The 13,023-nt window shown below is 51.6% G+C and overlaps 1 long non-coding RNA gene and 1 pseudogene across 1 annotated transcript in view; one reads left to right on the forward strand and one right to left on the reverse strand.

The window, feature by feature from the left end:
• Positions 1–5,031: 5,031 nt before the first annotated feature.
• On the forward strand, positions 5,032–6,180 carry LOC102493924 (ferritin heavy chain-like; annotated as a pseudogene).
• LOC114005310 (uncharacterized) overlaps positions 5,489–13,023 on the reverse strand; it is a 14,875-nt gene continuing 7,340 nt past the window's right edge. The window contains exons 2-3 of the long non-coding RNA XR_003547181.1: positions 9,225–9,360; positions 5,489–5,588 (exon numbers count right to left, since the gene is read on the reverse strand). This is a non-coding gene — a long non-coding RNA (uncharacterized LOC114005310). The remainder of the gene's footprint in view (positions 5,589–9,224; positions 9,361–13,023) is intronic.

The raw sequence follows: 13,023 nt of genomic DNA on the forward strand, positions 1-13,023 counted from the left end.
GCTGGATTCCACATGGCCAGTTCCACAGTTCAAGCTCTGGACCCAGCAGCTTGCAAAAAAACAGGCTGGGCACATACGCATTCATGTCTGAAATCCCAAGAGAATGGAGGAGAAGGGCTTGCATTGTGGTCATTTTTTCACTTTCCCTCTCTCTCTTTTTCTCTATCTGCCTCTCTCTTCTGTGGGCATATACGCCCTATGGCAAAAATCTAAAAATAAAACATTTTTGCTAGAGGGTGTTTGCTGAGAGAGAGAAACCACTCCCTGGGAGGGTGGCCATACTGCAATCCCTTCTCCTCCATTCTCCTCTTCGGATTTTGGACATGCATGCACATGTGCCTAGCATGTCCTTCAAGCCGCCTGGTCCAGGATTTGAACTGTGCAATCGACCACACGGCTGCCTTCACCAGCATGCCACGGCTGGGCCTCCGATTATTTATTTATTTTTGTCACGATCTTATCCTGAGATCCTGTCAAATTCACTTATTATAACAAAAATAGACTCTGGACCTATCTACATAGACGATCCGGTTATCTGTGAATCAAGTTTTATGTCTTCACCTTTAACCTATGCACTTTAATTGATCTCTCACGGGGTGGGGGGACACTCAGCCCCTCGCCCTGAGTGTGATGTAGGCTGTGGGGTTTCAGAGATGTCTTCTATCTGGTTGAGAAAGCATCCTTTTGTTTTGCTCTTTTCTATCACGAATGGATGTGGGGTTTTGTCAAATGTAGTTCCGCCTCAGTGGATAAGAGCATGTGGGGACCAGCAGTTAGCGTAATGGCTATGTCGCTGGACTCCCATGTAGTTGACCACGGTTTGAGTCCCGGACCCGGTGGCTTAAACTCACGCCGGGCCCGTGTGTGTGCGTGCCCAAGATCCTGAGAGGAGAATGGGGGAGAAGGGATTGCGGCGTGACCATCCCCCCTGGGGGGTGATTTCTCGCTTTCTGTCTCTCCGTCTCTCTCTGTCTTTCTGGCAAGCGCATGCGCCCTATAGCAAAAACCTCTCAAAAGAAAAAGTGCATGATCTTCATAGACTACTAATGTGGTGGACCACAACGGATTTCCAACTGAGTGCGGCTTGTATCCCCATGGCAAGCTCTGCTCGCTTGTGGTGCTTTTCTCTTTATGAGAGAGAGAGAGAGAGAGAGGAGAGAGAGAGGAGAAAGAGGAGAGTGAAAGAAAGGGATAGAGACTTTTTTTTTTATCCTAGCTTTTGCTATAGGGTGTGTCTTCTCTCTCTCGGGACAGTGAGAAATCACTTCACGGGGTAGGTACGCTGCAGTCCCTTCCCTTTCCGCTCATCTTGAGATTTTGGACACGCATGACACATGCCTGGCGTGGTTTTTCAAGCCACCTGCTTCGTGACTCCAGCTGCACAGCCGGCCGTGTGAGATCCAGCACCTTAGCCTCCACGCCACCTGCTGGCCTAAGAGACACACTGTTTTTTTTTTTTTTTTTGAGAGATTTTTGATAGGGCACCTACTCTCATTGGAGAGACAGAGAGACAGAAAGTGAGAAATACCTGCTGGGGGTGGGGGGGATGGCCACGCTGCAATCCCTTCTCCATTCTCCTCTCTGGATCCTGGGCACGCACACATGCACCTGGTATGTTTTAAACTGTTGGGCCCGGGACTTGAACTGCGGCTGACTACTGGAAGTCCAGCGACAGAACATCACGCCATCTGGAGGTAAACGTTCTTGGCAGGATCCGGCGGCGGCACGATCCTCTTGGCCCCTTACTCAGGCATGTACAGCCGCGCGGAGCGCGTTCCTGCTTGTCCGGGGACCAAGCCTTGGCCGCCGAGCAGCGGTGCCGCTCGTGTACCGCTGTGCTTGCTGAACGTCCCTCAACTGACCTGCTTGTGTTTTGTTGTGTATTTTGTGTTTCTGTCCATGAGGCATATTGGCCTGCAGCTTTCTTCTCCTGCACTGTTAGGTTTGGGACTCGTTCTCTCTCCTGGAAGAGGCGGGGCAGACTTGGCATTGCTTCATCTGTAAATGCCCGGCACTGAGGGCCAGCAGGGAGCGTAGTGGCTGGGCCGCTGGACACTCACGTGGCCGACCACAGTCCGAGTTCCGGACCTGGCGGCTTGTTTTTTTTTTTTTTTTTTTTTGGAGAATAGGGCGCGTGCGCTCGCCAGAAAGACAGAGAGACAGAGAAACAGAAAGTGAGAAATCACCCCCCAGGGGGGATGGCCACGCCACAATCCCTTCTCCTCCATTCTTCTCTCGGGATCTTGGGCACGCACGCACATGTGCCCGGCTTTCTTTTAAAAGCCACTGGGTCCGGGACGCAAACCGCGGTCGACTACGTGGGAGTCCAGCGACATAGCCATTACGCTAACTGCTGGTTCCCTGGCAGCTTGTTTTCTCACTCCCCCTACCTCCTCTGATGACTATAACTAAGTTAAAAATAAATAAATAAAATAAAAATATTTTAGAACATTGACACTGAAACTATGTGGGATTAGAGATGTCTCTTTCAGTAGGTTTTAACTATAAATCCAGTTTTAATGGTTATAGGACTATTTTTTTTAATTGCCAGAGGGCATGTGTACGCATGTGTATTTGCTGGGGAGGGAGAAAGAGAGAGACAGAACAAGAAACGCCCTCTCCCTGGGGAAGTTCACACTGTGATCCCTCCTCCACCTCTCCCTTTGGGATTTCGGGCGCGTACGGGACACGTTCTTTGGGTCACCAGGTGGGACTTGCATTGTGCAGGGCCGTGAGATCCAGCCTCCTGAACCACCACGCCACTGCTGGTCCAGTTATAGGAGTATTTTGTCTTCTCTCTCTCTTTATTTTTTTTTTGCACATGCATTCACCAGAGCCAGCCAGAGGGAGAAAGCGCCTGCATCAGGACACGTCCACGCCTCTCCTGTTGGAATGCGGGGCGTGCGGTCTGGCGTCTGGCGTATTTCTGAAGCCTCTGGGTCTCGACCTCCAACTGTGCGGGCAGTCGTGTGGGCCCTGTGTCCTACCCACCAGGTCACAGAGCTGGCCCCACTAGTCCATCTTAAAGGAGTTCTGCAAGTTGGCAGGTTTGGAGGAGTCTGTCCACTCGTCTGAGCTGTCTACTTCTTGTGCAGAGCTGTGCAGAGGACTCTTTACTCTTACAGGTCTTCGTGGGTGGTAGTGTCACCCCTTCTTTCTTTCTTTTTTTTTGGGGGGGGGAGATTTTTGCTATAGGACACATGCACTCACTGGAGAGATGGAGAGGCAGAAAGTGAGAAATCACCTCTGGGGGGAATGGCCACACCACAGTCCCTTCTCTGTTCTCCTCTTGGGGCACACACACACACGCGCGTGCCTGGCGTGAGTTTCAAGCTGCCGGGTTCAGGACTTGAACCATCAGCCATGTGGGAGTTTAGCAACATAACCATTACGCCATCTGCTGGGCCTTCCTTCCTTCCTTCCTTCCTTTTTTTCTTTCTTTCTTTCTTTTTAAGAATTATTTTATTTAACTTTATTTATTTATTAAAATTTGACCAGAGAGGGACAGAGCAAGCGAGTGAGAGAGAAAGTGAGAAAGACAGAAAGCAAGCTGCCAGGTCTGGGACTCGAACCATGGCTGGCCATATGGGAGTCCAGCGCTCTTAGCCACCACGCCACCTCCTGCCCCCGCTTCTTTCTTGATATTGCTGAACTGTGTCTTCTTTCTGCTACTCTTTGCTTGTATAACTCGAGATTTAGCAAGGTATTGATGCTTAAGAACTAGCTTTTGGTTTCATTGATTTTTCTGTTTTCAATTTTTTAAAAAAGATTTATTTACTTGTTTTATTTGTTATCATAATTCTTTATTAAAATTTGATCAGAGAGAAAGAGAGAGAGAAAGAAAGGGAAAGTTGGAAAGCAAGTTACCAGGTCTGGGACTTGAACTCAGGCGGCCATGTGGGAGTCCAGAGCCCTTAACCACCACGCACCTGCTGGCCCCCAATTTTTTGTTTTTTATTTTTTTTTTAGTGAGCCAGAGGGTGCATGCACTTGCCAGAAATGGGGGGAGGAGAAGAGAGGGAGAACGCAGTCCTCAGTGGCGTGGCCACGCCACACCCCTTTTCCACTAGCCTACCTGTCAGGACCTTGCGCACGCGTACACACTCACCCGGCGTGTTTCTCCAGCTGCGTCGGCCAGGACCCAGGCTGCGTCAGCCAGGTGGGATCCCTCCCCCTTAACCGGCAGCTACGGGGCTGACCTGCTGTTTCCAGGGTTAGTCATACCTGCTCGTTATCATGGCTTCCTTCCTTCCTGTTTACCTGCACTGTTCCTTCCTTCTGCTTGCTGAGGATTTATTTTTTGGTCTTTTTAAGTTAGATTCCTGGGCCAGCAGGTGGCATGATGGTTAAGGCACTGGACTTAAAAAGAAAAGAAAAGAATGAGTCTATAGCTTATATTTGTTTTTGAAAGTAAAGTAATCCTTGATAAGAATTGCTTTTTTTTTTTTTGAAAGGAGTTCTTTTTTTTCATTTCTTTTTTTTTTTTTTTTGGAGAGTTTTTTGCTATAGGGTCCTTGCACTCACCAGAAAGACAGAGAGAGACAGAGAAACAGAAAGCGAGAAATCACTCCCTAGGGGGGATGGTCACGCCGCAATCCCTTCTCCTCCAATCTCCTCTCGGGATCTTGGGCACACACGCACACACACCCAGCGTGAGTATAAGCCACCGGGTCCGAACGGCGTTCGACTACATGGGAGTCCAGTGACATAGCCATTACGCTAACTGCTGGTCCCAAGTGAGCTGCTTGGACTTTTATAGTTTCAAGACTTTCTTGTTATGAGAGAGGGAGGCAGGGAGGGGAGAGATTTCTTTGTTTTGTTTTTAAATTTTGCTATAGAGTACATACACTCACCAGGGAGAGAGAGAGAGAGAGAGAGAGAAAGTGAAAAAGGACCCCAACTGCGCTGTGCGGGATGGCAATGCTGCATTCCCTTCTCCATTCTCCTCTCAAGATTTCAGGTACACACACGCACACGCACACACACGCACACGCGTGCACACACACACAGCTTTTTTCCCAAGCTGCCAGGTCCAGGACCCAAACCATGCAGTTGACCTTGTGGGATCTAGCTGCCTTAACCACCATGCCGAGACATTGTCCACCCAGAGTCGCCATGGTTTCCTGCTTCAGCAGTGCTCGAAGGGAACCCAGCACTCATCCCCCATCCCAGCCGGCCACCCAGAGCCAGTCCTGTGCCACCAACTCACAGCCACCTCGGACAGCTCCAAGGCGCCTGCAGCTGGCCCAGCCCCGCACTGCCGCTAGCCACCCGCCATGATGACCACGTCCGCCTCGCAGGTGCGCCAGAACCACCACCAGGACTCAGAGGCCGCCATCGCCAGATCGACCTGGAGCTCTCCGCCTCCTACGTGTCCCCATCCATGTCTTTCTACTTTGACCGAGATGACGTGGCTTTGAAGAACTCTGCCAAATACTTTCTCCACCAATCTCCCGAGGAAAGGGAACATGCTGAGAAAATGACGAAGCTGCAGAATCCACGAGGTGGCCGCATCTTCCTTCAGGATGTTAAGAAACCAGACCGTGATGACCGGGAGAACGGGCTGAACGCATGGAGTGTGCATTACCCTTGGGAAAAAACGTGAATCAGTCACTACTGGACCTGCACAAACTGGCCACCGACAGAGAACGACCCCGTGTGTGACTTCATTGAGACGCATTATCTGAACGAGCAGGTGAAGGCCGTCAAAGAATTGGGTGACCCTGGGGAACCAGCAGTTAGCGTAATGGCTATGTCGCTGGACTCCCACGTAGTCGACCGCGGTTCGCGTCCCGGACCCGGTGGCTTAAAACTCACGCCGGGCGCGTGTGCGTGCGTGCCCAAGATCCCGAGAGGAGAATGGAGGAGAAGGGATTGCGGCGTGACCATCCCCCCTGGGGGGTGATTTCTCACTTTCTGTCTCTCTGTCTCTCTCTGTCTGGCGAGTGCACGCGCCCTATAGCAAAAATAAAAAAAATAAAAAAAAAAAGAATTGGGCTACCCTGTCACTAACTTGCGCAAGGTGGGAGCTCTGCAGTCTGGCATGGCGGAATGTCTCTCTGACAAGCTCCCCCTGGGGGACAGTGATAACGAGAGCTAAGCTTGAGGCCACTTCCCCAGGGCCACGGGGTGCCCTCCCTGCTCACCAGGGCAGTGCATGCATGTTGGGGTCTCTTTTACGTTTCCTGTAAGTTGTACCATGACAGCCACTTAAGTTCTTTAATTTGTACCATTCCTTGAAATAAAGAAATTTGGTACCCCCCCAAAAGAAAACCAACCAACCAACCAAGCAAACCACCGTGCCACCGGCCACCCTGAGGTAGGTATTTCTGACAAAGTCTCATGGCACACCCTCCTGCCCACCCTCCCGGGCAGCTACGACCACAGGTGTCCGGTTTGTTTAGGCTGAGCCAGAAACTGGGCCTAGGCCTCCCGTGTGGCCTTGGCTATCGTAGGGTGACACTCTCCCACTTGTGCCACTGTGGCTGGGGTGGGTTCCAGACTTCTAACCCCTCCCGTGACGCTGAGGAAGAGGCCCACGCTCTTGGGCTGCTCGCGGCCTCTGCAGGTGAGAAGCAACACTCCCCCACTCGGAAAGCCCCTGCTGTGGCGGGAGTTAGTGTTTCTTGGGTGCAGTGGATTTCTGCGATGCGAGGCAGACAAGCGTAAGAAAGCCATTGCTGATGTCTTGCTAGCCTCCTGGCTCTGCTCCACATAGCCAAAGGGACTGGATGCGTGCCTCGGTTTCCCCTCTCTTGTTTTTAAGAGATTCATTTTTGCTATCATGCGCTCGCCAGAGACAGAAGGTGAGAAATCACTCCCCGGGCGATGGCCATGCCCGAATCTCTTCTCCATTCTCCTTTTGGGATTTTGGGCACACATGCATGCGTGCTTGGTGTGAGTTTGAAGCCACTGGGGTCCAGGACTCAAACGGTGGCCGACTACATGGGAGTCCTGCATTGTAACCATTATGCCATCTGCTGGTCCCTTAACTTCCGCTCTTAGTTGTGCCTCAGTAAACTGAGGGTCAGCCCGGTGACAGCACACGTGAGTCTCTATGCAAACTGCATGGAACTCTCCCAAGGAGCCAGTTCTCCTCTGTCTGGGTCCGTGGGACCCCGGACACAGTCCCTAGGGTTCCAGGCACTTTTAGCAGGGCTGTCCATTAACCCAAGTGGAGGTCCTGCTGTGCCTCCGGGGAGCCCCTCCACTCCACGCTCTTGTGGGGGCTGAGATGAGGGGGGCCACCCCACCCTGCCAGCTCACCTCTCCCCTGCAGTGCGTAAGACACAGCACTGAGGGGGCGAGCAGGCAGGGTGGTGGTTATAGTGCTGGACTCCTACACGGCTGACCGCAGTTCAAGTCCCAGGCCCAGTGGCTTGAAAATCATGATGGGAGCGTGTGCACGTGTGCCCTAAATTCTGAGAGGAGAATGGAGAAGGGATTGCGGTGTGGCCATTTCCCTGGGTGATGATTTCTCACTTTCCCTCTCTGTGTCCCTGTCTCTCTGCTGAGAGCACATGCCCTATGGCAAAACCTTAAGAAAGAAAAAAAACAAAAACAAGAAGGCCAGTCGAGGCCTGGAGGTTGAGGTGGCTGGATCCCACATGGCCTACGGTACAGCTTGAGTCCCAGACCTGCTGGCTTAAGAAACACAGCGGGCACGTGTGTGCGTGCGTGTGTGCCCAAGATTCCAAGACGGAGAGCGAGAAGGAGCAGGGCTTACAGCACGACCACTCCTCGTGGGGATGCTTTCTCGTTTCCTTCTCTCTCCAGTGACTGTGCACGCCCTCTGGCAAATTACAGAAATAATAAAGCCTGGGATAAATAAATACTTGTTTGGGCCAGCCCTGTGGCCTGCTGGTTAAGGAAGCCAGATCCCTCGTTGCTGAGGTGTAGTCTGAATTCCGGCCCCGGTGCTTGAAAAAGAAGCCAGGCACGTGTATGAGCGTGTGCTCCAAATCCCGACAGGGTGGAGAGACAGAGGGCAGGGTTAGGGCAGGACCATGGCTCACTGAGGGGTGCTCTCTCCCTGGCTCCCTCTCTCTGGCAAGCACATGCACCCTCTGGCAAAAAAGAAAAAAGAGAGAGAGAGAGACAGAACACTGAGAAAGTGAGTAGGGGGCCCCTTTGATCTCAAATCCTTACGTCTCCCGACCCCCGTTACCGGAGCTCAGGTCAGCAAGCATTGTCTGCAGCGGGCCCTGTGGCCAGCACACAGCCTGTCGGAGGTTCTGTGGCTTTCGGGTTTTGTTTCTGCCACCCTCTGACATGTAAAAGCCAGCCCTAGTTCGTGGGTTGTACAAAGATGCCCCAGGGGCTGGGCTTGTCCATGGACTGGTCTGCAGACTCCCAGCCCGTCCCCTGCGTCCCCTGGCTCTCTGGTCACACCTCAGCTTGCTAAGCGGGCCCCCTGTCTCCCAGAAGTCTCCCACTGCGCCCTCAGGCCCTGCCTGTCCTCACTCCGTGACCTCATTCATCTCAGAGCTGACAGCCCACGTGTGTCTCCAGCCCGATTCCTTCCCTGCACGACAGACACGAGAACGTAACTGTCTCCTTGACATGTTACGTGGCTAGCCATCAGGCGTCACCAACGGCCTGCCCTTCCCCAGACCCATTCTGCCGCGTGCTCCCCGCTCAGTGACACAAAGCAGCCCTTCAGTGAGAGACAAAGGCCTCTGCCAGCAAATCCCGTTGGCTCCGCCTAGAGATACCCACAGTCAGAGGGGCCCGCATTGCTCTGCTGACTCCCAGGGCTCCCAGCTCCCTGACCCGGACAATTCTCAGGCCTCCGATACTGCCCCCGCTTCCCGGGGCACCCTGGTCGCCGTCACTCAGCAGGTACGGTTTCAGTGACGGTGACAGCCAGGCTCAGCGCCGGAGCTCCAGGGGGCAGGCGTTTTTGCCCCCTGGCTCCCTGGTTCCTGCAGTACGGGGCGGGAGGCCCTGCGCTGATGGCCACCCAGTGGACACGAGTGAATGAACGCCCACTGTGTGCCGAGCACAAACACTGGTCTCCAGGGATGACCGTGGGAAAGTGAACAAATGACACAAAAATAAGTTCTTCCTAGGAAGAACGGTTGCTTTTCACAAACTCTACCTCCTTTCTCCCTCAGGGTGTTTGCTGAGGGGGGTCTTTGTAGGTACTACAGGCAGGGTAGTCTCTAATCAAAGTCTCTCACAGTCCTGGAGGGTGGAAGTCTAAGACGGCGTGAGCAAGTTACCTGTCTGCGGAGGGCCTGCTTCCTGCTTCAGACAGCCCCGACTGTGCGCCCTCACAGGGCTGAGACCCAGGGAGCTCTCGGAGGCCTCGTTTTTGGTTTTTGTTTTGAGGTTTTTGCCACAGTGCACACGTGCTCACTGGAGAGAGAGAGACAGTAAGATGGAGAGTGAGAAATTGCACCCACGGGAGTGGCCATGCCGCAGTCCCTCCTCCTCCATGTCCCACCTGGGATCTTGGGCACACACGCACACATACCTTGCATGACTTTCAAACCACTGAATCCAGGGCTTGAACAGCGGCCGGCCATGTGGGAGCCCAGCAGCGTAGCCTCTGTACCATCGCTGGGCTCATCTGAGGACTTTTGCAAGGGCACTAATCCCATCCGTGGGGCTCTCTGGCCCCTCTCTGTAATCCATTTCCAAGTAGCACCTGCTTACCCCTGTGCACCAGGCCTGCTGCTTGGTTTCCGTGATCCCAGAAGGACGAAGGTCAAGTTTTGTGGAGCCCGAAACTTATCTAAACCAGGAAACGCTCTAAACATTCATAGTTTGGCCAGCAGGTGGCATGGAGGTTAAGGTGCAGGATCTCACCTGGCTGATTCTGCAGTTAGAGTCCTGGACCCGGCAGCCTGAAAAACTCACCAGGCATGTGTGCGAGTGTGCCCCAAGTCCCCAGAGGAGAAAGGAGGAAAAGGGATTGTGTCATGGCCATACCCCTTTTCCTCTGTTTCTTCCTGGTGAGCACACATGCGCTATGGCAAAAAAATCTAAACAGTAAATAAAAACAAAAATAAAGAGCTCATAGTTATGAATACAAAACTAGGTGAAATAGTGAATATTTCTTTAGAATATAATCACAATTCATGGGGCTGGCAGGTGGCGTGGTGATTAAGGGCACTAACTCCCACTGTGGTTCAAGTCCTGGATCTGGCGGCTTGCTTTCTCACTTTCTCTCTCTTTCTCACTCTCTCTCTCTCTGGTCAAATAAAAATAAATAAATAAATAAATAAATAAATAAATAGATAAATAAAGTTAAGTAAAATAATTCTTTTAAAATAAGAAAATAAAGGGACCAGCAGTTAGCGTAATTGCTATGTTGCTGGACTCTCATGTAGTCGACTGCGGTTTGAGTCCCGGACCCGGATGGCTTAAACTCACGCCGGGCGCCTGTGTGTGCGTGCCCAAGATCCCGAGAGGAGAATGGAGGAGAAGGGATTGCGGCATGGCTATCCCCTCAGGGGGTGACTTCTTGCTTTCTGTCTCTCTGTCTTTCTGGCGAGTGCACACACCCTATAGCAAAAAACCTCACAAAACAAAACAAAAAGAAATGACTCACAATTTATAAATCTAAAAAGGCTGATTAAGGCTAGCTCAGTGGCACAGTGGTTAAGGCTCTGGCTTCCGCATGGCCCGCTGTGCAATTCGAGTGCCTGACACAGCAACTTAAAAAACATATCAGTAGAGGGCGTAGCAGTATGTCGCTGGAGTCCCACATGACCCACCACGGTTAGACCAGACCCGGTGACTTGAAACTCACACCAGGCGTGTGTGTGTGCGTGCCCAAGATCCTGGGAGGAAAATGGAGAAGGGAATGCGGTGTGACCATCCCCCCGGGAGGTGATTTCTCACTTTCCCTCTCACTGTCTCTCTGTCTCTCTTCAGTGAGCACACACACCCTAACACAAATACTTCTCTAAAAGGTAAACAGATTAGGGGCTGGCAGGTGGCGTGGTGGTTAAAGGCCCTGGATTCCCACATGGCTGACCGAGGTCTGAGTTCTGGACTTAGCGGTTTGCTTTCCCACCTTTCCTTTCTCTCTTTCTGTGTCTGTCTGGCCAAACTAAAAAGTAATCATAACAAATGTTATTATTATCAACCAAAACATACCAGGCACATGCGTGTGCATGCCCAGAACCCTAGGAGGAGAGTGGAGAAGAAAGGCTGAAGTGTGGTCACCTCCCCTAGGGGGTGCTTCCTCACTTTCAGTCTCCCTGTCTCTCTCTGGTGAGAATGCACACCCATAGCAAATTTTTAAAAATAGCAATAATTAAAAAATAAAAATAAGGACCAGCAGATGGTGTCATGGTTATGTCGCTGGACTCCCATGTAGTTGACCATAGTTCAAGTCCCGGACCCAGCAGCTTAAAACTCATGCCAGGTACATGTGCATGCATGCCCCCAAATCCTGAGAGAACAGAGAAGGGGTTGTGGGGTGGCTGCCCCTGGGCATGATTTCTTGCTTTCTGTCTGTCTCTTTGGCGTGCGCACATACTTTATAGCAAAAATTGCTCTCTAAAAGAAAACTAAAATAATAATAGTTCAGTTAAAAAAGGCTGATTAGCAAGTGCACGTGCCCTGTAGCAAAACCCTCCACCCCACACCAGCAGGTGGCGTGGTGGTTAAGGCACTGGACACGCCCACTTGGCCAACCATGGTTCAAATCCTGGACCTGGTGGCTTGCTTTCTAACTTTCTCTCTCTCTGATCAAATTAAAGAATGAATAAATAAAGTTAAATTAAAAAATTCTTTAAAAAAAAAACCCTCTCCGCCCAAAAAGGTTGGTTACGATCACGGATGTTGACTACGATCATTTTGGTTTTGTGTCTGTGGTATAAATCCAGAAGAATACCACAATGTTCACATGGACTGCGTGCCCAGCAAGCCCTACCGGGCATTTCCCAGGACTTGGCTGTCCGTGCTCTGGCCACCTCTTCAGGTGACAATTTCACAGCACGTCTAGAGACGGGGAGGTAGGCCAGGGTACCTTCTAGCCAGGCTGGTTGATTTGACTTGCTATTCCTTAGGTCATGTGTACATTTAAAATCTGTTGTATATTTCGGGAAAATACCCTATCAAGATCCTTTCGGGAATAAGCTACAGCGGCTTCTTATGAAGTGACAAATCTTTTTTTTTTTTAAATAACCATTTAATTTTATTTATTATTATTCTAAAATTTGTCAGAGGGCACAGGTGTTAGGGAGGGAGAGCGAGGATGAGAGAGCAAGCCACCAGGTCTGTGATTCAAGCCACGGCCGGCCACGCGGGAGTCCAGCACCTCAGCCACCACACCCCCTGCCAGCCCCATGAGCGACAGTCTTAAGAGATCTCTGAAGGAGTGCCCCAAGCCAGCCTCCCATCCAGTCCTTGCAGGCGCAGGACGGCTGCGTGTCAACCGTCCTCGTGCTGTCTTTAGTATCACCTGCAGGAACGGACGTCTGTCCCCACACACTCCTGCTTCTTTTTATTTTTTTCCTTTTTTTTTTTTGGAGAGATTTTCACTGTAGGGCGCGTGCGCTCGTCAAACAGACAGAGAGAGACATAGAGACAGAAAGCGAGAAATCACCCCCCAGGGGGGATGGTCACGCCGCAATCCCTTCTCCTCCATTCTCCTCTCGGGATCTTGGGCACGCACGCACACGCGCCCGGCGTGAGTTTTAAGCCACCGGGTCTGGGACACGAACCGCGGTCGACTACGTGGGAGTCCAGCGACATAGCCATTATGCTAACTTCTGGTTCCCACACTCCTGTTTCTTCAGCTGAGTCGTCAAGCATGTCCAGAGCCCCCTCATGACATCTGCCACTTACCGCTTCCTCTCATGGGTGGTGTGGCCTTCGTTTCAGACGGTTTCGTGCACTGACAGCTGAACAATGTCTATGCCTATCTGACACTTTTGTTTCACATTTTTTTAAATGAATTATTTTATTGGGACCAGCAGGTCCCCAGGGGGGATGATTTCTCGCTTTCTGTCTCTCTGTCTGCCTCTGTCTTTTTGGCAAGTGCATTGTACTCTACAGCAAACA

Source organism: Tupaia chinensis, unplaced genomic scaffold, assembly GCF_000334495.1.
Source record: "Tupaia chinensis unplaced genomic scaffold, TupChi_1.0 Scaffold143624_1, whole genome shotgun sequence".
NCBI classification, from domain to species: Eukaryota; Metazoa; Chordata; class Mammalia; order Scandentia; family Tupaiidae; genus Tupaia; species Tupaia belangeri.